The sequence below is a fragment of the Phacochoerus africanus genome, chromosome 2 (assembly GCF_016906955.1).
Source record: "Phacochoerus africanus isolate WHEZ1 chromosome 2, ROS_Pafr_v1, whole genome shotgun sequence".
NCBI lineage: Eukaryota > Metazoa > Chordata > Mammalia > Artiodactyla > Suidae > Phacochoerus > Phacochoerus africanus.
This window is the reverse complement of record NC_062545.1, coordinates 22,344,558-22,371,519: the sequence shown is the minus strand read 5'-3', so window position 1 is coordinate 22,371,519 and position 26,962 is coordinate 22,344,558. Positions and strand designations below refer to the sequence as shown.

The 26,962-nt window shown below is 38.0% G+C and overlaps 1 protein-coding gene across 8 annotated transcripts in view; it reads right to left on the bottom strand.

Moving 5' to 3' along the window:
* The window catches only part of HIVEP2 (HIVEP zinc finger 2), a 196,715-nt gene that overhangs the window by 27,981 nt on the left and 141,772 nt on the right, over positions 1–26,962 (bottom strand). For 6 of the 8 annotated variants that reach the window (XM_047770061.1, XM_047770063.1, XM_047770065.1 and 3 more), the window contains one exon: positions 3,991–4,081. The gene's annotated coding sequence lies outside the window, so the exon portion shown is untranslated. Of the gene's footprint in view, positions 1–1,062; positions 1,393–3,990; positions 4,082–6,837; positions 6,975–26,962 lie in introns of those variants that run through there. The other 2 variants (XM_047770066.1, XM_047770068.1) reach the window with 2 other exon arrangements.

Here is a 26,962-nt window from a genome sequence, read left to right as displayed (position 1 = left end):
CTGTGTATTTAGTGTATGCTCTGATACAGCTATATGGGCATAGTTCTACAAGCTTCATGATAATCCTATGCAACAGCTGTTATTAAACATTGCTATAGTCGAGGATGATACTCAGGGTCAGAACCAGAATCAAATCCAGAGATGGCTGACCTTTCCGACTAAGGGATCTCACCTTTCCATCTAGCCGCCACCCCCAGCTCCACTATTAAGTTTTACCGTATTGTAAAATAATACGTCAAGTGACATGTGACGTAAAATAATCTTCAATAATGCTTTCTCCTAAATATTTTCACTCAACTTCAATATTGACAATGTGTGAATTTTTCAGTCTTGGTAGAATATGAGTTTTGCATGGTTCTGGTTCGGAAAATGGCCCCAACATGCCATTTTCTAGAAATCAAACAAATCCATAATTTAAATAATGTTCAAAATCTGAGTATTATGAAGACAGTTCCTCATGAAAACATGATGAATTCTCATGACAAACAATTGTTTTACATCGTCCTTTGAAAAGTATTACTTTTAAGGAAGGTAAGAATCTCACAAATGAAAATTAGGCACCTGGTCACTTCCCATTTTTTGGTTTACATAGAGTATATAATTTTGCTTAAAACACAGACTTCAAGTTAAATATGTACATATATTTTATGAAAAATAGGACTGGGAATGTAGTCACCTCCAAGGGTGAGAGCAGTGAGTCCTGCAGGCTGTGAAAACTCAGGATATTGGCCCTGATAGTGGAGGTGCATATCAAAGAAGTGATTTCAGTGAGCCCAGGCCTCTTTTGCTCCTGCTTCCTGCCCTCTGATGCAAAAACTCCTATATATCCTAGTTCCTCCCTCACCTCCTTGGAGTGGTTTCTCAGGGCTACCTGAGATGCTGTCTTTCCGGGCTTAAGTCCTAATTTTGCCCCAAATAAAACTTAACTCTCAACTTTCAGGTTGAGCATTTTTTTAAGTTGACACCAATAAAACACATATTGACTTAATTATGCAAAGAGCTTTGGTCAGCAAAACCGCCTCCTTTTAAATGTCTAAAACAATCCTACCTAAGATGTCTTACCATTTTATCATGAAATTCAATAAATCCTGTGCCATGCTCCCTATTCCTGACCAGGAAGAGCTTCCATCCCTCTGTCTGAGGGGAGATTCCAGCAGGACCTGGATGCCCCTACATCCAGGGGCCTGGATGCCCCTACAATGTCTATGTTTTCACCTCAGTGAAAGGCTTCATCAAGAATATTACTAGGGAATTGGAAATCACTCCTATTTCACATGCACCTTTTACATGAGATTTCAAACATATCTGAGGGCACAATATTCGCTCCAGCATCATCCTTGGAGAGCCTTCAACAAACTGCTATGCATAAAATCTCTTTCCTGCTTGGAGTTTCTAGGCAGACAGAGAAAGGCAAATGGGAGAAAACAAGAGTGAGGGCTTCTTCAGGAATTTATTGATCACGTTCATGAACCATGTAGAACCTGGGCTCTTTTAATTAATCTCTTGTCTTCAGCTGCTTTATCTTGAAAACTGAAAAAATTCTGCAGTGCAAACTGTTTGCAGCACAGATCTATTCCTGGGCATGGCCTGTCTGTCTCTTGAAAACAAAGCAGGATTGGGGAGCACTCTAAGTCTCCTCAATTTACATTTAGGAAAATAAATTCACCTAAAAATTCATAGGTCTTTCAAAGTTTAGGCCCAAGTTTGAAAGTGACATTTTTTTTTTTTTGTTACATGTTATCTTTACTTAGCCATCTAACAGCTACCAACAATGGTATAAATTCCTGAGTTTTATTATTTAAAAATGTATGAAAATGCTAAGTTAGGGAAATGCTTTGTTTGGACTGCAGAATATTATTATAAGCGAGCAAATGTATCATTGTACATAGCTGCAATTTTAGTATAATCTCTCAACAAAGATTTACCTGGAGCTATAAAGATCAACAGTAATGTGGTTAATTATAGCCATATGACTTCGCTATGATTGTGTAGATTCATTTCATGTTTCAGATTCTCTAACCATGTGTTAAAAAAGTAACTCTCCAGTTTTCCCAATCAATTGATATGTTAAAAAATGCAATACTGGAGCAATCCTCATATGAAAAGAAAACAGCCAGTTATCATTTCATTCTCTGAGATTTCTTTTTATGGCAATCAAACCCACGCAAAGTCATTTTTGGCACCCGCTGCCAACAAAGGAGCGGTATTCCAAACACAGTTTCATATTCACATTTAAAATTTTCCCCAAAGCCTTTGAGGGCTAGGAAAGAAGTAGGATATTTTTCAGGAGGATGTGACTTTGGGTTTCCTGTGGCTGGTGCTCCAGCCCATAGGAGTGTCTCTAGTTGGTAAAGGCAGGCATTGTCTGGCAAGCTCAGTGCACTTTTCAGAGGCGGGTAATATTGAAAAAAAGATACTATGCTCTGCGTGGCCATTTCAGTGGTAATGGAACCAAGGGGACTGAGCAAAAGAAAAGAAAATGATATTATACGGAAGAGGTGCCATTTTTCGAAAAGTGTGCCCACTCCTTTGGCCACGCTTCAGTCCCACTCAAATAAATTTGGCACCCAGTTAAATAATTTCCTCAGACAGGCCCTGAAAGGAAAGGCACAGAAACAGCCTCCCGTATAGACCTCCACAGAGGTCTCTTCAGGATAACAGCTGGGTGGGATTGGCAGGAAGGCAGCCTAGCTCTGCAGATGAATAAAGGCCTACAGTATCCTGGGTTGTCAATCTGGGATCTTTTGCTTAGAAAAACACTATCTTAGAAAAAAAAAAAAAAGAAAAAAAAAACCTTTACCTCAGGAAATTAATCATTACTTGAGTGGTGGCAAAAGTCAAGTGAGCATTAAATAATAACATCCTAAATAACAATGGTATAAAATGATGGGCAACAAATACTACTTCTCTACTTCCAATGTTTTAATAATCAAACTTTTTAAAAATTAAAATGGTTATTGGGTCTTTTTTTTTTTTTGAGGATTTGGTAATATTACACTTGTAAACAAAATGTGTGTCTTCTGATCACAGCTACTGGACAGAATTTTAGGGGCCATTTCCATATATTTGCTTTCAAAATGCCATAGATCAACTACAAAATATTTTAAGAAATATTTAAACAGCTTTAACACTGATGGATCCATAAGTCACTACCACATATGAGTACCGGATGAAGGAAAAAAGAATCTACCGAAAAACCATGACCAGCGCCAGAGTCCAGCTGAATACAGACTTATTTCCACAGGATGATTTAAAAAAAGCACTTTCCTGAGAGCCAAATTCATTATAAATGCTTCTTTTATTAGTAAAATTCCCATAACAACCTTAGTTCTCCCTAAAAGGAGCAAGTCGCCAATTTGAGGAAGATCTCACAGATTCTACAAAAGCCTGCCAAGCAATTCAGAGAACGCTTGGAGAAAAATAGATTGTGGTAATCACCCTCGAATTTGACATACACTAAAATCTAATTTGACATTTAAAACCTAATGGAGAACTGAACTACATTTTTTTCCATGTTTGTTACAATGGGAATTTGATTGCAGATAGCTGTGTAGTTTGCATATTTGTTCAAAATATTTATGACATATTTTGACTATACCAAGCTAATTTTAATATTTTGTCATAAATTCTTTGCCATTTTTTTACAATTGTGATCTTGCTTTTCTAGTGGAATGTTTTCCCATTCTATAACAAAACATATTAGCATTTACTACATAGAATTTCGCATGAAAATAAAATGCCAGAAAAAATTTCCTTATATCGATCTCAACTAAGAAAATTATAATTAAAATTAGACTATCAGGAAAGAACAAAATAAAACAACACAAAACCCTCACTACATTTTTCTCTCCAAACATCATATACATTGTTTCTTCCCAGTCTTGATGATAAAATAAAGTCAGTTCACATACTAGTGCAGAGTAAGCTAAAACTGCTTTTCAAGTTAAATGTAAAAACAGTAGAATAAAATAATAAATTTTGGTTATTAACCTGTTATCCTCATATCAAAAAACTGCATCACAGCCGTTTTTGCTTTCCACAAGGCTCTCTCCACAGGAACTCATAGACAACTTCTGGGAATCTAAAAGATAAACAAGTTTGTTTTTTTTTTTTTAATGATGACACTTGTAGTGAATTTAACAAGCATGCTTATTCTTAAATCATAGAAATGCTTTCCTTGAGAAAAGAAAATTTGGAACTGGATCTCTTAAGACCTTTTCTTTCAAGAAAAAAATTTCTTTTCATATAGTTTAAATCTTTTCAATAAGTGTTTGCATTAAAAGAGAATTGTCTGTAACAGTAAAAGTGGAAGGACTTTGGAAAATAATGCTAGAGTTAAAACAATGTATTGGAACTAGAAATTATCCCACTGCAAGCCGTGATACAATTCTGTCTTAAAGCTGAGATTCCCACAAAACTTCTTTTGGTACATTAGCAACTGAACTCCACAGGATGAAGACTCAGATAACCTCATAGAAAATTCTTTTCTATAGTTTATTTCAGCAATGTTATGTTCTGTGCTAAAATTAATATCTGAAACAGGAAGCCAAAACCAACCAAAGTAAAATACTGAGACATAACAAACTCTGGTAAGTAACGAAGAAAGGAACTTCTCATACTTAGAATTAATTTATCCAAGTCTGACCTCAAAAAATGCATAAAAGGTCAGTTGAACTACTTAATCCAATAGGTTAATCAATCAACCATCTTAAGGTGGTTTATCTTCCATGATAGTAGGTTCATATAAAAATATTACTTACTATGTGTCCATAGATGGTTATTGTGTATTTGTTCACTTAAAAAAAAACATTGCTCTTTCTTTCAGACAGGGATGTCCCATAGGAAGGATGAAAGCATCAAGATATGACAGTTAAAATGTACCCTAATCCAGTACCACTTCATGTAAGTGTTCAAAATGCTTAAGGGAGCAGTTAGCTTTAATTTTTTCCTCCTTTCTGCACATCACTGCAGTAACACTTCAGGACACCCTGTGCACTTTGAAACATGAATCATTATAAGCAAGTAGGCCCACTCGGTTCCTCAAAAGACACAAAAGGTGCAAAAATAACTTTTGCAATTGAAGCAAGAAACACGTCAGCAGCCAGATGAATGTGGGTGGTCAGATAAGATTCTCTTGCTGCAAAGGGCAAATTATTAAGTGAATGCTAGATTTATTTTCTTTTTAAAAACTTTGTACTTCTTGCCTCAAATCAAGTATTTCCTGGCACTTAAATTCTACTTGACAAGCTCTACTATTCTCAAAATTGAAAGTTTCATCAAAGCCATGGAACACAATTGATTAAACACTGAAAGAATAGTGATGGGTTCCTTTAAATATACATATATATAAATATATTATATATATATGTATGTGTGTGTATTCTATAATTAATTATATCCATATTAACAAAGCAAGTAGCACCTCTTTTGAAAAAAATCAAGTTAAAGTGCTAAAAACAAAACAAAATAAAACCGTACATTGGCAATACGACCTTAGCTAAAGCATGGCATTTCTCAGATAAAAAAGAATAAATCACTGAGCTATTTCATACTCCGAGCAAAATTCACCCAAGACATAAATGGGCCAAGAGTCTATGGATATAGCTCTTTATAGGAAACAACAATTTGCAGTAGTCAGTGACTTCCTATGATTGGCAGTCCCATAGTCACTGAACTAAAAGCTAAGAGGGAAAAGGAAAACTTTATTCTCAGAAAGCCAGCACTGACACCACTCCTTCCAGCTGTGCTGCAACTGGAGACGAGCACTCAACCACTCCCTAACCCAGAAATCATCATTCCTACCAAGAGCTGTTGCAGGCAAAATGGAGCACAGGAGTCCCACCAGACAAGCTGTGTCAGGGACAGTGTTTCCAGTTCTGATTCTGCTTTTCCAGTCTTCCTTTCCAGGACTATGGCTACTGGATATAGGAAACACTTGTCTCATGACAGGCACATATATCTGGAATTTTAGATCATAGAAGATCCCTCTTGGAGTTCCCGCTGTGGCACAGCAGAAACGAATCCAACTCGTAACCATAAGGTTGTGAGTTTTTTTTTTGTTGTTGTTGTTGTTGTTATTGTTGTTGTTGTTGTTGCCATTTCTTGGGCCGCTCCCGCGGCATATGGAGATTCCCAGGCTAGGGGTTGAATCGGAGCTGCAGCCACCGGCCTACGCCAGAGCCACAGCAACGCGGGATCCGAGCCGCGTCGTTAACCCACCGAGCAAGGGCAGGGACTGAACCCACGACCTCATGGCTCCTAGTCGGATTCGTTAACCACTGCGCCACGACGGGAACTCCAGGTTGTGAGTTTGATCTGTGGCCTTGCTCAGTGGGTTAAGTGTCTGGCGTTGCAGTGAGCTGTGGTGTAGGTTGCAGACGTGGCTCAAATATGGTGTTGCTGTGGCTGTGGTGTAGGCTGGCAGCTACAGCTCCAATTGGACACCTAGCCTGGGAACCTCCTTATGCTGTGAGTTTGGCCCTAAAAAGAAAAACAGGAAAAAAAAAATCAAAGAAGATCCCTTTTTTCACTCATAAAGAGGATCTGAAACTTTTTTCTGTTGTACGGATTGCTATGCATGACCTCTTCAATATTTCATTTTCCCCTGAAGAACAAAAGAGCGATGGTTGTAATGTACTTATAATTTACCTCACAGCAAAAAGTTCCATATAATTAGTGTGATTTTAAAATAGAGATCTAAATAATATTAACATGAAAGATAATGATACCAAGCTTCGGGATTTTGCACAAATCATTTTGTCACAATTGGCATTAATAATGGCCTCCACAAGGGAGTAATTATTGTTACTATTAAAATAAAGACACAGAAATAACCACCTCAGAAAACTGTTTTCATTCATCCCAAATGAGTTTTCGTGCCTCAGTTTCTTCATCAAAATAAAAGTATTTCTTGAAACAGTTCTTGGGGATGAAGTATTACAACTCAAGCTTCAGTTTCCTAGAAATCATCAGTTCACATAGTATACTTTGTAAACTATGGAATCAAAGAAAGAGAGGTTTTTCCTTTTTTAAAACTTTACTTTTAGGTTATTAGATCCATAAGAAATCACCACTGCAATGAAAACTTAATATTCAATCAAAATGAGTTCTCAGAAAATAGTGTTAACAAGTCTTGTTAAATATCCCCAGGTCACTTAGGATTCATTCCTAAATATGAAGTGAAAATTATCTTTCACTTTACTTTACTAACAGAATAAAGACTAATTTTTCTGTCGCCTGCAGGTTTATAAAAGAGTTCCTTAAAAATATTTTCCAATCATCCATCTTCTATTTGTAATCAACACTTGGAAAATTTGAGCATTATTGTTTCTAACCCAGGGGATTCTCAGTCTTTCTACTCTTAGAAAAAAAAAAAAGTCTTTGGAATTATATATTTATCCTTGGATGCTTACAGGTTATTATTACTAAGCTAAGGAAGGGTAATGCTGAGCTATGATCAGATAGATATTTTTCAAATGTCCATTGTTGGTGATATTCTTTATTATTTTATTTCAATATTCTTCTGAATTATTTTAAGACAAGTTATGGTTTAACTGTTTAATATGACTTGGATGAATCTTGCAAGAGGTTAAGGCTTCACTGGCAAACTTCTTCTCATGCAAATATAAGTAGCCCTCCCATTATTCTCTTTTCTGCAGTTAAACATAAACACACTAGAGCATAATTTTAGTAGAAGAGCTGATAAGATATACCAGTTGCACTTTAGATGAGCATTGTCACAATTAAAAATAATAATTATCTGTATCAACTCTGAAAAAAATGGCAAATAGGATGTGGAAACAAGATATGATCCTTATATTTCTTGGTTAAAAGGAATGTTTAAAAGAACGAACACCATTCTTCATATGCTAGAGAAGAGATACTTTTATTTTATAGAAGGGAGTAGGATAGATTCAAAAGTAGTATGTGAAAATGCGAGGAGAGTACTGGAAGAAAAATGTATGCTCCAGACACACTTTAGCAAAGTGTTCCGAAAGTGTGCCCAGAGAGGCAGCTTTTCCCTGCTGGAAAAGAAAGAAAGGAAGGAAGGGAGAGAGAGGGAAAGAAAGCAAGAAAGCAAGGAAGTAAGGAAGGAAGGAAGAAAGAAAGAGAAAAAGAAAGCAAGCAAGGAAGGAAGAAAGAGAGAGAGAGAAAAAGAAAGAAAGAAAAAAGAAAGCAAGCAAGGAAGGAAGGAAGAAAGATAGAGAGAAAGAAAAAGAAAGAGAAAGAAAAAGCAAAAACCAAAAATCCCCTCTAAATGGGGCCATTGTTCCATTAGGAATGTTTACAACAGCAGCAGCAAGGTAAGAGGCACCAGGGAGGTGGTAAAGAAAGCAGTCATAGGCTCTGAAGACACACATATGCACAAGCGCACACACGCACGCACACACACACACTTTAGAAACAGTTTCCATATGCAAGTAAAGGTTGGGATTGAGTTTGGGATGTAAAGAAGATAAAAAAGGATTCAAGAACTACAAGCAGGAAAGAACAAGAGGGCCAATTATGGAGCAGGGGGCCATTTACTGCTGTAACAACTGCACAGAAGGCTTTAAAAAGCAAAAGTGGGAGTTCCCATTGTGGCGCATTGGTTAACGAATCCCACTAAGAACCATGAGGTTGCAGGTTCAGTCCCTGGCCTTGCTCAGTGGGTTAAAGGATCTGGCGTTGCCGTGAGCTGTGGTGTAGGTTGCAGACTCGGCTCGGATCCCACGTTGCTGTGGCTCTGGCGTAGGCTGGTGGCTACAGCTCCGATTAGACCCCTAGTCTGGGAAACTCCATATGCTGCCGGAGTGGCCCGAGAAATGGCAAAAAGACCAAAAAAAAAAAAAAAAAAAAAGCAAAAGTGTGTCTGGAAAAAGGGAGTTTTCACAAGAGGAGGATGGGGCAAACTGAGTCAAAATTCCCCTGCTCTACCATTTAGTTTAGGGTTTTGGCTCTGGAAATTGCCTGTCAAAATGATTCTAGAGCTACCTTTGGTCTATTGCTGCTTCTCAGCAGATAGTCAGGGCTGAAACATGGAAAAGACAGCAAATAAACCATTGTGTAAATTAAAACTACTAAAACCACAAAAAAGTGGGTACATGTGACTATAACTTAAGCTTCTTTAACTAGGGTTTTGGACTATTTTATGACACTTTGAGACACTTACTGAATGCCTACTGTGAATCAGAAAATAAGCCAAGTTTATAAAATACAAAAAAGGAAAAGATGAGCTCTATGTTTAAGAGCTCAGAGCCTATAAGGGAGACATCTGCGAACAAAGTTCAACAAAATGCTTTAAGTGCTTTGACCTAAGTATAAACCCAGTATAGGGGGAACACAAAAAAGGCAATGGCCTTGATTGAGAGAACTGGAAAAGGCTTTAGAGAGACAATAATACTAAATCTTTTTTTAAAAAAACTATGATGTATCATCATACCAAAGTCTACAGTTTTCAATTTATATTTCTCTTAGAGATAAATATATTTATCAGATGAAATAAAAACACAAGACTCTTTATCAGGCCTGTTTCTCTCTAGCTGTATATATTTCATGTTAGTGTGGTGAAAGCTTAGTTCATGAGGATGCTTAGGGAATAAGGTGAACGTTCCAGTTAATTCAACCTTATGGTTAGGTGAAGACCACAGAGAAATAATTTTTGTTTTAATATCTGCTAGTGATTATTTGCCAAAGTATATTAGCCTTCTCCTTCAGTTAATTTAATCTTTCTTTGATGATTTAGGATCCTGTAGGGTTCTCTGGTCCTCACTCTGCATCTGGGTTGTGAATGTCTAGTATTGGCAATGTAAACTTCTCCCCAATGTGTACTCCTAAACACGGGTCAAGTTTTTCAAGATCAGGGTTATAACTGAGATTTTCTTTCTTGACCACATATTTGACATCAGACTAACTTGTTGTAGGAGCAAATACATAACAACTTACTTTTATCCCCATTACTTGTTGAGCTTATATTAAATCATACCAGGAAAGATTAGTATTGTGAAAGAATTTATAAATCATTGACTCCATCAGCCAAAAAACAGAAGAAATAGCTGAGAACCAGAGAAGTTAAACACTTGCTTAAGGATCCATAAGTCATTATGATGGATCTGAGCTATAGCTTGGGTCTTCACACTTTCAAGTCAATTATTTTCCATTATTCATACTACTACTTCCTCTTATTGAAAGTTTATTAATGTGGTATTACTGTGGAAACTAACTGAATGAAAAAGGAGTAAAAAATGAAGAATAAATAATACTGACCTTAGAATGAGTGAGGACATTTATCATCCATACTTTAAAGCTAATCAGTCAAATAAAGAGAAAATACCAGCAGCTAAAAACCAATGCTCCATTGAACTGTTTATCAAAATTTTATCCCCAAAGCAAGGACAGTCAATGCAGGTAATAAGCCCTTTGGTTCAAAACATCAAATCTTTACCAACAAGGCCTGTAGAGGTGTGGTACCCCAACTCCACAGGTAATACTTTCTCTTGCCGAATGGTGTTTCCTATCTTGTTTTTGAAAAAGGGCAAGACCAATTAGATGTGTTGTATAATTAATTTTTTGTCTTCTCATGTGTTACATTTTTATTTTTACATTCCCATTTTATTTTTCTTTCCCTTCCTTTCAGTGGCCTCTATTCTATCCCTTAATGCTATTATGGAAGGGAAATAACTATTTCTTGCCAAGCTATCTTAAATATTTATTCTTTAACTAAATATTTGGAGGATAAAACCAAAGAAGAACTATTTGACTACTATACGCTAATGAGAAATATGATATAACAAAGTCATAACTCCAAGCATTGTTTTCTCAAGCTTTAACTTCTATAGTACTTATATTTACTATTTGGTTACTATTTCAGTATACCTAAATATGATCATAATTCTCCAATTCTCCTGTTATTCCTGGATGTGCCAAGATTAGCATTTTAAAAAGCCAAAGTTAGCTGGATTATTTAAACAAAGAGAATGGAGAAATCAAATTGTAAAATATGCATTATATTCAGAAGTATGCATAAAACAGGCTTTCCTCACCTAAAGGAAAATCCATCTTTTAGGGAAAAGCCTCCCACTCAATGGAAATAATACCAAAAGTAATGAAAGCACAGCTGAAAACTTGAATTGCATTTCATATTTCATGCTACATCTGATTTTCTGATGCAATGAAAAACACTGTCTTTAGTATCCCTATCTTAGGTTTATACACATAAAGATCCTTCAAAAAGAAATCAAGGCAAGGTCTATAGCACATCATATAACCTAACTGGCTGGGCCCTATCCACTTCTACTAACTGAGCTGGTGAAGTAATTAATTCTGACCCCTCTCGTGAAGATTTTTATGAAGAGTAAGGAAATTGACCCATGTGCCAGTGTAGAGGTACATCCCCTCCAGTAAACCAAAGAATGAATCTTGATTCCATCCTGTCTTAGAACTGGTGAGGCATTTAGAATAAGTAAATGACAGGGAACCAACCCTCAAGGGTTTGGAAATGGACATAAAGCTGGGACACAATAAATAAGCTGATCATCAGTTATTATCAGAGTTCAAGAAAGCATATGATCGAAAAGGCTTTGAACAACTGGGTAGGATTCAGTGGTAAGTGGTTCCAAAGGAAGCCACGCTTTATCCAACTGAAGTAGCCAGAAAAGCTTTATAATTACCTTTGCTATGTGGTTATGCAAACACTCCCTTGGCACTTTGATAAACTCTGAATAGCATTCATATTTTCCTCCTCATCTTGGAATATGTTATCACGTACAAAGTTTAAGGCTAGAAAAATGCTCAAGTTTCAAGCAGATGTTTATAATATCCTAATAGGCAAACTGTAAGGCATTTCTAGAATTTCATCTGTTAGCCCACTCGCTCAATCAAATGACATTTTTTCCCAAAGCTTATATATACTAATGTAATGAAATAAAATATTATTAAAAATCAAGTTTCATATTTACTTGACTTTGAATCCAGATACCATCTCATTTACTATCTATCCAATTTATATTAATTTCAATAACGCCAAGTATGAATTAACAACAATGCACATGTATGGAATTCAAAGATGAATAAGACAAGAATCCTGTTTTCACAGAGCTTGCTGTCTAGTGGGTGAAAAAACCATATAAATGATAAGTTGTAAAAGCTACAGAGGCATAAAATGGTATTATGGGAGTACAGAAACAAGATGCATTGGAGAAACACTCTCTAGAGTCTTAAAAGAATGCCAGGAGTTGGCAAGTAAAGATGCAGAGGAAAGGTATTTAATGTGAACATATCACTGTGCAATAGAAAACAGCAGGGGATGTTGAAGAAACAGCCGGTGTGACTAGAACGTTTGGCATATTGAGGTTATGGGAGTGAGGGCTGAGATGGAAAGGAGGTGACAAAAGGTAAGGGAACTTTTCTGGTAGAAATGATTGCCATCAGAGGTGCCGAGCAGACGACTGCCACAATCAGAAAGACACTTGTATCTCATCTCTTTCCGTCCCTTTTGGGGCAAATGTCTACAATTGTCTAACCTGAAAAAGAATCAAGTTTGAGAGGAAGTGTGTTTTAAAACAAGGGCGACTCAAAGCTAAGGGGGAGAAGATACAAGTGATTAAGGTAATTAGAATAAACTCTTGGAAAAGTGGGAAAGAAAAGGGAACGCAAAAGCATAGATTAAAGGAAGAGTTTCAGAAGAAAGAAGGAAAACATTCCTGTTTTAGATTGGAGGAAAGGAAGAATAATGAAGCAAGATAACCTTTGAGAGAGAGAGAAAAGAAAATGAGAATTTCCCTTGAGATGTTCTTACTCTTCTCAGGAAAGTAGAAGGTTGGTCATCTGGTAAAAGTGAGGGAGGGAGAGCTTACTGAGGGGCTCGATGAGTTTGAACAGCCATTTTCCCTGAGAAATTACTGCATTTAACTGTCTTCGGAAGAACAAACACTGTTTCTTTCTTTTTTTTTTTTAATGATTTTTATTTTTTCCATTATAGTTGGTTTACAGTGTTCCGTCAATTTTCTACTGTACAGCAAAGTGACCCAGTCATACATATATACATACATTCTTTTTCTTACATTATCCTCCATCATGTGCCATCACAAGTGACTAGATTTAGTTCCCAGTGCTATACGGCAGGACCTCATTGCTAAAACACTATTTCTTTTCTTTTGTCTTTTGTCTTTTGATGGCTGCACCCACGGCATATGGAGGTTCCCGAGCTAGGGTTCTAATCTGAGCTGCAGCTGCCGACCTACACTAGAACCAGAGCAACGCCAGATCTGAGCCGTGTCTGTGACCTACACCACAGCTCACAGCAACGCCAGATCCTTAACCCACTTAGCGAGGCCAGGGATGGAATCCGCAACTTCATGGTTCCTAGTCAGATTTGTTTCCGCTGCACGACAACAGGAACTCCTAAAACACTAGTTATTATTAGGCTATTTTAAAAGAGTATTTTGCATCAGGATGTATGCAAGTTATCTAAGTTGACATATCCAAGTAGTATATCAAATAATACAATAAAATATATAAATTTATCTTTTATTTTTCTAAAAACTCTGAAGATTATGAACTATAAGCCACTATCTATGAATAGTAGACTTAAAACATTTTTTAAAAAAACTTTATATACTCTTTTTTAAAAAACTGTTTCTTTAAAAGAACAGCTGTGGAGATCTCCTTTAACTATAAATATGAAATCGACTTATACTGACTTTAGAAATGTCAAGTTTTAGAAGATCAAATTATTTGATAATATCTAGGATACAAATCCCTTACCTTATTGAACTAATACATATATTCAACCACATAGAAAACATATTAAAAGTTAAAAAGCCGTTTGAATGTCCCTTAGGATATGTAGTACAGTGGCCAGCAGAGCAGGAAGTTAGTGGATATTTGCCAATTCAGTGGATGGATGAATAAATAAATGTAAATAAACTGAAAGAATGAAGGACTGTGAATATATTGTGTGTGTGTGTGTGCCCAGCACCTGGAAAACATTCTTCTTGCTTAATGACTAAAAAAGAGCTTCATAAACCCTCAGATGAGGAGCACAAGAAGGAATCTTAGTAACAACATATCCAACAACTGAGGACACAGAAGCCTCTCAGGACTGACTGACTAACCTAAGTGGACTGTAGGAAAGTTGAACATCTCAAAAACCTCAAAAAGGGCGAGTTTTAGAACTTCTGGCACTTTTTCAGTGACTCAACACAAAGAGAAAAAAATTTTTTTAAACGCTGGAAGGTGTAGAGGTTAGAGGTAATTTAGAAATTCAGGTAGGAAAAAAAGCTAACAGAAATGTGTATTTTTATTTTTTCTTTTTATGGCCATACCTGCAGGATATGGAAGTTCATGGGTGATGGTTTGAAATGGAGCTGCTGCTGCAGGCCTACACCACAGGCACCGCAACACCAGATCCAAGCTTCATCTGTGACCTACACAGTAGCTTTTGGCACTCAGCGAGGCCACGGATTGAACTCACACCCTTACAGACATTATGTCAGGTTCTTAACCCACTGAGCCACAATGGGAATTCAGAAATGTGTATTTTTTTTTTTTATCAAATATACATAAGCTTAAACATGTGATCACTTCACTTTTTGTTAAGGATCTCATCTGGATATAGTAACTAAAGTTAAGTAATTAAGAGTTAGGCTAAAATCTCTTTACCCAAAATGTAAACAATAAAATATTAATTTAACTTGGTCTCTCCAATTTCTCACTCTTCCTTTCCTGCCTCCTTATGGACTGGAGGGGTTATTTTAATTGCTAAAGACCTATGAGGTTTGATGCTGATTATATGTACAATTATACCAAATACGTAAATGCGAAGATCACTGAAAACCGGGGGAAGAGAAAGACGGCTCCTGGATTAGAACGTGAAGCGCAGAGAAAACATCGCCAAAACTTTTGCCTCTGCCCTGAGTAGGGGTCAAGACAAGTAAAGGCAAGGCTGACATCAACGGCCCCTGAGGTATAAAAAGTCACCCCTTGGTGCTGGTCATGAATATTCCTACCTTTGCAGACTATCACGATGGTGGTCTACTTGCTAACTAGAAGGGCAGAGGGCACTGGAATCATATGGTCTAGGTTCAAATAAATCATGGGTCAAGCATTTATTAGCTATGTGACCATGAAAATCTCAGTGTAAAGGAAAGTAATAATACTGAATATCACCTATAAACCTCATTTAATTGTGAGAATTCAAGGAGATCCTTTGAATTCAATGAACCCAAAGTACTTAGAGTGTCTGGCACGTGGCAACTGTTAAAATGTTATTATGGGGTTACAACTGCTCTTAGAGACGGAGCCGGGTCCTTGATCACTCCAATCCTGAATGACACCAGAGGATACAGCCAACCTAGAATGCAAGGGAACTGTTCTGGATGACCATGACTCAGTCAAGCTTGCCCTGTATTAACCTAACCCCTTGAGTCTAGGTTGAGATCACTGTACACAAGGGGCACAGGAAAGAGTGCCTGCTTGCACTTCCTTAATGAAATTTCCTCATTAATGGATAATTGTTATGCACGGCATGTTTCTGTCTCCCCCAAATTCATGTGTTGCTATAAGAGGGGGCTTCTAAGGAAGTAGTTAAGAGTTAAATGAGGCCATAAGAGTGGGCTGGTACCCTTATAAAAGACATCAGAGTGCGCTTGCGCTCTCTCTCTCTCTCTCTCTCTCTCTCTCTCTCTCTCTCTCTCTCTCACACACACACACACACAGTGCACAGTGAGAGGGTGATCATCTACAAGCCAAGAGAAGAGGCCTCAGAGTGAGACCTACCTTGCTGACACCTCGATCTTGACACCTCCAATAAATAAATAAATTTGTGGTGTAAGCCACTCAGTCAGTGGTATTTTGTTATGGCAGACCGAGCCGACCAATACAATAATTTAACACAGTCTTACAAAAGTACATCAAATTTTTGGGATGAGGGAGAAAAGATGCCATGAAAAAAATTCTGCGTTTTGATTCAGGAAATCCATACTCCTGCACCAGTTGTAACATCTTGTAGTCATGTAATCTTGGCCAATTTAGTTAACCTTTTAGATCCTTCTTTCTTTGCCCAGAAAATGAAGACAATAATTCCTCCTAACCAGGGCTGTTGTAACCAGATGTCTGTCATAGTAGGTACTCAATAAATTGATTTTCAAAAGATAACAGGATCAAGGGGAAATCCTGCCAGGAAGAGACCATAATAATTATTGTATCTCATAATTCTATATTATCACCTAAAGCAGAACATTAAAATACTCACACTGCGCTTCACTGTATTAATATTAAGGAAATATTTACTGATGGCCTGAATGTTTATTCTTTTTTTGTTTGTTTTTTGCCCTCTTGTCTTTTTAGGGCCACACCCATGGCATATGGAGGTCAAATTGGAGCTGTAGCAGCTGGCCTACACCACAGCCATAGAACTCGGGATCCAAGCCGGGTCTGCAACCTACACCACAGCTCAGCTCATGGCAATGCTAGATCCTTAACCCACGAGCAAGGCCAGGGATTGAACCGGTGTCCTCAAGGATACTAGTCTGGTTCATTAACCACTGAGCCAAGAGGGGAACTCCTGAATGTTTATTCTTTTCTTACAGTATCATTAGTGACTGAGACGACTTTTTCAGTGTTTTAATCAATAATTTATCAAAGAACATTGATGAGTCTGTGCTATGTTTGGGTTTCCAATTCAATGAATACCCAAATACACACGGCTTGCTGCGATGGACAAGGCAAGGTGTCTCTTCTAGTTTATTTAATAGTTAAAAAGGAGCTGTGTGGCTTACAATTTTTAATTGTCTATGCAAAGTGAAGACATATGAGAAAAATTTATCTGGTATCAGTATCGAGGTAAACTTTATTTTTACTGAAAACTGGCTTTACAGACTCTACACTTTAAGCCTATTTAGTGTCCCTTTTTTAGGTTGGCTGCTAGAAAGCTAAGATCTAAATTTGGGGCCTCTCTCTAGGGAGTATCTAGGCCTTGTTGGCATGAATTTTGATCATTAACATCACTTCTAACTTCAAGTACCATCCCCACCTTTGTTTCCCATTGTCTCATGCTCACGCTTACTAATTTATCCACATACACACCTCAATCACCAGGACTATTACAAAAAGACATAATAAATGTAGCTAGGAACTGTTTTCAAAATTGAATCTATTTGTATATTTCAATAGCGTTTGGGCAGCATGGCTGTGAAAAGCAATTGGTTCCAGGTATAAAACAAGTAATGTCAAACCTTGCCAAATATTTTCTTTTCCTTCAGCCTTCAACTGTATTGATTCCAAGAAAAGAAAGGATTTCATAAATACAACAGAAAAAGTACCTGTAACACAACTCAAGAAAAACATTAATTATTCTTCCTTCTCTAAGGAATTGCATATGAATAATATGGAAATAATATGGTCAAATTATATTATCTTTGAGACATGGTCAAATTTCCAGCTACTGTCAAGTCTCAGCAGCAGACATGGTTAAGTGCATCTGACATATTCTTGGACACAGATAACTTTCACTGGCAGATCCTACACGCAGATCCTGTGCAGTGTATTGAAAGGGTGGGATGAATGTTTTTTATTTGTTGAACATCCATAGGTTATAAAATCAGATGTGAACAATGTCCTTTAACAAGTTTAGAATTCATTTGATCAGAAAGATTTCAAGTCTCAAATCAACCTCTACGTTAAAGGTAAAAGCATCATCTATCATAAATGTTACTAAAATTTTAAACAATGAATTAGAATCTAAACACCATTTTCAATGACGATTTGATTAACCAATCACATGTGATTTAATTTAATCTTTGGTTTTCAATACCTCTAAATGCTGGAGAATGTGTGTTTGGGTTCATAATTTTGGGAAAACCTTCAACACTGACCGATATCTAACATGGGCAGATTAGCTTGATTTCTGTATTCTTTACACCTGTATAAATAATCTGAAGAACACGACTTAATGCAACCAGCAGTAATTCACCTTGAAAAAAATTATAATTAAATCTTTGAAATGTGCTTTGGTTTCAGTTTTGAAAGCAGTTTGCCAAAATCTGCAGGCCCACAAATGGCCTTAATTCATACACTGTTCACTGACTCCACATTTACTGGTGGTATTTGGAATCTCACTTTCATTCTCTCTGATATATCTCTAAAGGGAAAATAATTTGTTTAAAAATCTTATTATGAATTCTTCCTTAGCACAGCTTCTCATCAAAATAAACGAAAGTAGAGAAAAATAAGCAAAAACAATCAAGCAAATAAAAACACAAAGGAGATTACAAAATTAAATATTTTATCATACCATCTAATTTATCAGGCTTGCTCTGATTTCATTAAAGGCCTTAGACAAGGTGCCAGAACTAATTTTATTGCAGCATCTGCTCTCTGCTTTGAACACGGGTATACAAGCAAATTATAATATTGCTTTTAATCAATAATGAACAGTAGAGAGAAGAAAATGCTTTAATAATGCCTTAAGTATATACATTATTTTGTTCCTCAAAGCTTATCATTTCATCCTCATAATATCTTTATAATGTGCAAGGAGCATGTGGAAACTGAGAGTCAGAAAGGTTAAGCAATTGTCAAAGCATGCTTTCAAAATGACACAATCAAATCAGTAAGTAGTGCCCTGGCCTCCTGTCTCCTAGCACAAGGCCATTTCTGATGACCACAAAGGATGCTATAAACCAGTTTTAAGAAACCATGCATGGGATTTGTGGGCAAAAGACATAGGTGTAAGACATCCTCTGCCACAGCTGACCTTGGGTGTGGTTCCCTTACCTTCTCTGAGCTTAAATTTCTTCAAATGTAAAATGCGGAAAATAAAGGTGCCAGCCCCATTTTTATACCACTCAGTTGGTGAGCCAAAAATTGAGGTGACATGTGAACGTGGGGGACATGACAATTTTAAGCCACCAAATAGTAGATGTTGATGTTGATCCTAGGGGACAAATCAGTCCTGTTGGTAAAGAAACAAAAACAGATGAAATTAAAAGGCCTGAGCCCTAACTAATATTCTGTACTTCCTTAAGGGCCCTGACTAAGACTAAGACCTATTTGCAAAGTAACCCATCAGAAATCTTTCTACCCAAATAATGTGAATTTATTCTATGGTTAATCCAGGTCAGCCAAAACCTTCCCTCCACATCCAAATTATATTCATTTTATGTTTTAATGAGAAATCACTTTAGCATCCACCCAACGGTGGATTCCATTCACAAGGAGCTGCAATGGCGGGGAGACTCTCTACACCAAGCTGTGGGGGGAAGGTGCGTCCTGTAAGGGAGGTTTACTGTGCGTCCAGCGCAGGCCCTGCAACATTTCCACCCAGGAAGCTGAAAAAGGCATCACTTCTGCTGTGTCTGGCACAGTCTACGGTAAGGCTTAACCTTCAGTTTAGTAAACAGGAGGGCACCCATGAAAAAGACACCACCAGGATCACTAGAGGAGTTCTTCATTGTTGAGAATCACTGACACCCTTAAAAACCCTGAACTATTCACATCTGCTTGTCCATAAAAATGACAGAACTCCGAGCTGGGAGACACACACCAGATTCACCCTCAGTGTTTTCTCCTGTGTTTGGACCATGGCCCTTTGGATGATTGCCGCTCCTTCTCTTCAAATTTCTTAACAATAAAATCCATTTTTCAGAACCTGGAGATGCGTAAACAGGAGGGTGGAAACACTGTAATAAATAAGCCTCTGGAAAACCTTATTGCATTGCTTGCTCCTTGACTTGTTCCATAAAATAGATCTTCCTTTCTTTTCTCCGCATGGAGAAAGAGGCACAGAGAGTGGAACTCCTTACTCATGAGAAAAAAAAGCAAGAGAAAAGACATAATACGGACACAGTACTCAGAACCAAAAAATTCAAGCACATCATATGGAAAATATTTATAAATAGTACCACCTCACCAAGGGTTTACTATAAATGGAGGGTTTCCATATTAATGTCAGCTTATTTTCTCTGACAAAAACATCTCAAGGAAAATTTCAAGTGACTATGTTACTAATTCATTTAATTTCTATGAGATACAAAATAAGGGTAGAGTAGAAAACATTTATACTTAAAGGTTCTGGATGGAAAATTTTTATTTTTATTAGGCATTAATTAAACTGGACCTACACAAGTGAATCCAAATCGAACTAAAACATTTAGTTCTAAATTGTTTCACTACCCTTTCTTTCATGGAACAAAGAAAATAGCTGTAACTCATCAAAAGCAATAAATTTGAAATGCTCTCTTTGAGGAGACCGAAATTAGGACTCCAGGAGAAAATCGGCACAAATCATTTAGGCAGTGACTGGAGACAATGTCATCCAAATTGTAAACTATTCTTCTGGAATGACAGTTTTCCGGTGGTGTACATACAAAATACTAAATACACATATACCTGGAAAACCCTTCCCTTTGTTTCTAATGCGGTGATTTTTACGTCAAGAAGAGTGTTATAAATGATTCCGAACTGTGTTTCTAGGTGACAGGAGGTAGTGCCTGTCAGACGTAAAAGAAGATTTTTCACCCTGAAAAGCCGTAAGAAGTTGTCTCTTCCTTCGATTTGTGTGGTGAGGAGAGAAGTCAGGGATCTCTTCTGTCATTGCTACTACCATGAGGGGATCCAGCCCAATGACAAATCTGATGCACAGACCGGTCAAAAGAATTCTGATAGAAGAAACCAGATCCCAAAGCCTTCACAAGTCTCTGGATCAAACCTAGCCTGAAAGCACACTATCCCTGGACTGTTGAGGATCATTAGCCACTAATGTTTCCATTTTTGCCAAAGAGAGTTGGGTCAGGTTCTCTGTTGCTTGCTAGCAAAGGCATCATCATACAAATACAATGAGTAAAACATCTGGACTAGGTGCTTCCCACTTCCAGGATCTACCTGCATGCCCTTGAAGAAGGCATGACATCAAGGAAGGTTGTACAGTCTTTCACCCAGCCTGCAATTTTCTCCTTAACTCACTCCCTCAAACTGAAAAGTAATTCTGCTTCTGATGGCTCAGGCTCACAGGGGACCCCCACGAAGAGAGTATCAGGATTATGAAGTCCATACCATTCCCCCACCCTGAGATCCTGGTTAAATTACTAATGCGCCTAACATCGTTTCTTCATCATAAAACGGGTTAACGATAATTCTTATGTCAGAAGGTTGTTGTGAGTATTACATGAGATACTGCATTAAATCACGCAGGACAATACCCAGCACTTATAAATACTCCTCAAGTCTTGGCATTCTTATTAATTTACTAGCAGAGTTAAATTTCCAGCAGCTATAAATGCAGGCAAACATAATATTTACAAAAGTAGGTACTTGACTTTTATTATTTGAGCTATATGAATAACAAATGTATCAAATCAGTGGAAAACAGTTATTTAATTTTTCCTATGCCCAACCATGTATGAATATATTGTCTCCGTGCAGGTACAACTTACAGCATGAAAATATTCAAAAGGCGAACTTTTAAAACTTGTATTTAGTAAAATAAAACTTCAGTAGAATATCAGTGTTGTAAGAATTTCTGTTTTTTACATGTTTACATACATGTAAGTGGCAGAATGGCTAGTCGTAAAATGCTGCTTATTTCTTGGTTTGTCTGAAGGAAAGCCATTCATGCCCTCAGCACAGCTCATGAGGGACATCTAACTAACTCTGAGAAACAAACGTGAATATGCTCTTGTCAACTTCAGAGAGAGCCTAAAACACCAAGGAAAGGGGGAGAGAGACTCCCAGGGATCATCTTCTCTTGCAAAAATTTGATGTTCCTGTTGCTATTCATTGTTTCCTCTGATCCTATAGAACAGTGATTGAAAATGAGTGTATTTCCAGTCATTAGTAGTTGGCTTCAAAATCAACAAGTTATTGGGAAAATTAACACACGCTAAAAGCAATTTCCTCCCAAGAAAAACGCGTTGTTAAAGTTCCAAACGTCCGTTTTGTCTGCTAACTTCACGCAACCTGAAACTGTAATGAAAGTTCCAGGTGGTAGAGGAAAAAACCAGTCACATCAGAAAGTAGGGAAACCTCTGGGGTAAGATCCAGTGAGTGACAGCGAACAGTCCCTTTGCAAACTGCAAGGAGTGAAACAGCCACAGCAAGCCCCGGACAGTGACCCAGCACCACTGATGAGTTTGGAATTCACCTTATCCACTCTGCACTTGAAAATCCACATATCACTTCATACCCACGGATTCTCTTCAAATGTAGGTCAAATTGCTGAAGTCTATTCTGCACCCCCTACCCCAGCATGTTAAAAACCTATTGTTGCCCAAGAACTTCCCCAGAAATTAGATTAAACAACACATATACTCCTTTCATTTCAGACTTAGTGCCTGGGTTGCACCACAGCTGGGTGGTGGCAAAAAACACTGAAAATGTCCACATTTGACTGGTGTGAAAAAAATGGTCTTAAAGCTCACAAATAGCTGAGGCATTAAGCTGAGGAGAGAGAGCACCACGGTGCTCAGCTGCTGAAGTGTGGTTCTATTACTGCAATTTTTAGATACTTATCAACATTCAATTAACGTCAATGATATGATATTAGTCACTGTTAACACTTATTAAGCACCTCTGCCTCTACTGTGCAAAGTGCAGAATTCCAGTTATTAAGGTAGAACTTGAACTGCCAGATGGCATCTTCACTTGATTTATGCTTCTCCTCGAGAACCTGCTTCCATTCCAAGTGAATCGCCTCAAGTTTCAACATATTTGGCCTTCATTTTTATTTAGTCCCGATATGCTTAAGAACAAGCGATGCACGGCTGGGTCATCATGAGTCCATTTATATATGAAAACTGATAATAGAACACATTTTCTACTTAGAGTATCTAGTGAATGAGAAAGATTTCAATGTGTTGAAAGAGATTAAAATTTAAAGCCAGAACATAAAATCTTTGGAATGGCTTCCTTTCCTTATCTCGAGGGACGATAAACAGAAGAAAAGGGGGAGAGAATAGGGAAGAATTAGGAGGGGGAATCTCTGAAAATGCATGGAAAGTATTCACGACTATGGAAATAATTTAGAGAACTGGTTCTCTTTTCTGAAACTGGAAATATCTTTGTTTGAATATGGAATGCTTCCTCCTGCTAACTGCTGGCAATCTAAACGGTACCAGACGCTAGCTTTTGAGATAGCCTCATTTTACCCTTTGCTGCTTCTTGTGTTAAAGGGTAAATCCTGGCTTTGCTTGACAAAGGCGGGTTCCAAAATGATCACTGTGTAGAAGCACCTACATTTTGAAGAGACCAAGGAAGGCAGGAGCCCCTCACTGCATGGTGTGGATGGCACTGAGCACTTAGGGTCTGCTCAGGGGAGGACGGCCAGGATGGCTCGCCCGCGGCTCAGCCTGTCCTTCCATACCGCCCTGATGCCATCTGCAGACTGGAACATGGAGCAGTTTCCCTGAGACCTCACAGAGTATGGACGAGGCCAAGCAATGGCCAGTATCACAAAAAGCAGGAACAAGGGGCCCAGAGGGGCCCAGTGGTACGTAGGAGGTCTTATGAAACCATGAGAAAGATGCTAGATTAAAGCAGGTACCTGTGCCCTTTACAATGTCTATATTCACTGAAATTTCATGACAGCACTGAAACTTTATATTTTTACAGTTGAGAATGTTAGATGAGGCCAAAGGCCACATGGACCATAAAGACCGGACATAGAACTTTAAGCTAATTTTCTTTTATTCCAGAATCCCATGAATTTCCACTTATCCATAGCACCTTTCAGCCCATGAATTCAGCTCTCCCATTTATATATCCTGGGACAAATCACTTCAAATCAGTGGGCCTTGGTTTTCCCACCTATAAAGTGCATACCGTAATCCCTGCCCTACTATCTTTCCTAATTATTTTAAGAAATTGGGTTGTGATGATTGCTGTACAACTATAAATGAAACAAAATTCATTAAGTTAAAAAAAGATACTGTAAATGCAAAAAAAAAAGAGTAAAACACATTTTAAAAAAAGAACTAAATGAAGAGTTTCCCAGGGACTGGGCGGGTTCCTTTATGGTGTGGCACAGGTTTGATCCCTGGCCTGAGAACTTCCACATGTCATGGGCGTGGCCAAAAAAAATGCAAATGAACTTACACATTTGAAAAGAATAAAAAATGAAAATCTTTGAAAGATGTAAATGTTAACTCCACGGCCCTTTTCAGTAAGTTTCACAGATGTCCACATCCCAGGCGTTTTCTGTTACGACAAGTTCTAATGGGAATTTGATCTTCCATGAATATAGGGGCACATCTGGCTTATTCTATTCATCTTTAAGTGTAAGTATATCCTGCCTTCCTGAAGGTGATCCAAGTTGTCCTCTGTGACCCCACAGGACAGACATCTGCTAATGCCTCCTCACACTGTGTCATAGTTTGAATGTACTTATCTCTCAGACTAGAGTGGGAGGCCCTTGGAGACAGGAATTCTTTTTTTTTTTTTTTAATTTTTTGTCTTTTGCATTTTTTTTAGGGCTGCACCCACGGCATATGGAAGTTCCCAAGCTAGAGGTCTAATAGCCGGCCTATGCCAGAGCCACAGCAATGCCAGATATGAGCCGCATTTGTGGGATCCTTAACCCACTGAGCGAGGCCAGGGATCGAACCTGCAACCACATGGCTTCTAATTGGATTCGTTTCCGACGCACCACAATGGGAACTCCAATGAATTCTATTTGTATTTGTTCCTGTATTACAGGCTGATGTAACAAACAAAATCCAAAATGTGTAATGGCTCATTAACAGTAGCAGTCTAAAATGAGTGTCCTGGAGTTCCCACTGTGGCTCAGTGGGTTAAGAACCCAACATGATATCTGTGAGTATGTGGGTTCAACCCCTGGCCTCACTCAGTGAGTTAAGGATCTGGCGCTGCCATGAGCTGTGGGATAAGTTGCAAATGTGGCTCAGATCCCACACTGCCATGGCTGTGGCATAGGCTGGCAGCTGCAGCTCCGATTCCACCCCTAGCCTGGGAACTTCCATATGCTGCAGGTGCGGCCCTAAAAAGACAAAAATAATATAGAATAAAATGAGTGTCCTGACAGATGGGTGGTTCCTCTCAATTCAAGAACCTAAGCTCCTTCCATCTTAAGAGCTCATCATCTGAAACAAGGCCAGCATGATTATCTGCCTCAAGCTGGCAAAGGAGGGAACACACAGAGGGTCATGCATGGGAGGATTTATGAGTCAGGCAGGGACGTGGCACACAGAACTTCCACCTACATTCCATTCACCAGAACTCAGCACGTGGCTCATCTAAGTACATGAGAAGCTGGGAAATGCAGTCTAACAAGGAGCCCTGGAAGAACAGGACAGAGGTCTGGTGAACAGCCTGCCAGTCTCTGCCACAGTCACACTAGAAACCTCAGAGATGCTTCCTCATGGACGAATGGCATATTCAAGTCTTGGCCATGACGGGGAAAATCTACTGTATCTAAAATAGAATATTTAGAATAATTCACTTAAAATGAATTAATTCCATGTTTGCCTTCCTTTTTCTAACTGAACACCCAAATCCAGTGTTAAGGATAAAAAGGAAACAAACTATATTACCTGGAGAAAGAAGGAAAGCATCATAAGCAAAGCCCAAAGTTTCACAAAAAAGAAGCACCCAAAAATAAGGGTATATGATGGAGAGGGAGAATCAGAAAAAGGGACAAAATTCACTAACCATACGTTAAGAAAAGATAGAACACGACAAGGTCTAATTGCAATTTATTTTAGAATGTCACATTTTTATAATACTAGGAGGTAAAGTCCTATCATGTTTCTAAGCTAGACTTTTATGTCATAAAGCATTGATGTTGATCCTTTAATATCTAATCAGTTTTTAAATTAATTGAATTTAAACACTGATCAAATGCATGGCTGAAAAAAACAAATTTTTTTACTCTAAGTCAAATCACTAAGAACACTTAAGAATGAATGTCTTTCAAAGGCATCATAGAAAACTCTGTAGTATGTAAAATATTTTTTAAAAAGCCTATATTTGACCAAGTCAAGATGACTAGTGCACTTAATTTTTACTAAAAGAAATCTATCAAGTGTAAGTTGAAGCTTCAGTAGGAAACTAGGTGCATATGCCAGTATTTCCTCATCACTGGGAAGTTGCAGGTGATGAAAGGCTGTTGGTAATGCCAATCCAGAGGATCTTTGAGCTTGAGTGGAATTCGCTTCTCCACACAAGCTCTCAAAATAGGTTTATTTCTGCTATTTCTCTGTCTATATTTTAAAAGAGAAAAATGACACAGGTTTTGCAGATGCTGGTGAAATAATTACAGTTGCATAGGCAAGGCATATAATTAGTTGAAGAAGAGGGTAAAAAAAGACTTCACCTACACTACGTGGGCACAGAGTAGGATTAACTGGGAAACAACTGCTGTCTATATCTTGCACAGCTGTAACCAACCCTGAGGCCAAAACAACCATGTCACACACACACACACGTAACAACTGACTTAGAACACAAAGAGAAGATAGCCTTCTTCAGTGAAAGAAGTAAACTCAGTAGTTACCTTCACCCCATACATGCAAGCAAATATCAGAGCAGAAAGAGGAAGGAAAACAATGAAGTGATTCTTCCTTTTCTGTATCAAGGGCAAGTACACTTGCCCAAGTCACAGGGCAGAAACCTCCTTTCTGGGCGCTCTGTGTACACCCAAGTCCTCAGGGACGGGAGGCTATGCGTACTGAGGAAGGAATCAAATTCTCTCATTTCCATATAAACCTTTGTTGAACTCTTAAGCGGTTCAACTTCTACACTGAAGGAGCTCTTAAGCATGAATATGAAAAGCTGTTTGTACCCGTTTTCACAACCTTTTAAAGTTATTTTATGAAGCTTGCAAGCAAGCTGACAATGATACAGCACAGCCAACTCCAGTTCAAATATTAACTGCTCACGGAAGCACAATACCAGTTTACTTTTACCCAAATGTATACATTCCAATTGGAAGAATTTGCTCACAGCTACAACAACCAGCTTGGTGGTAAAGAGC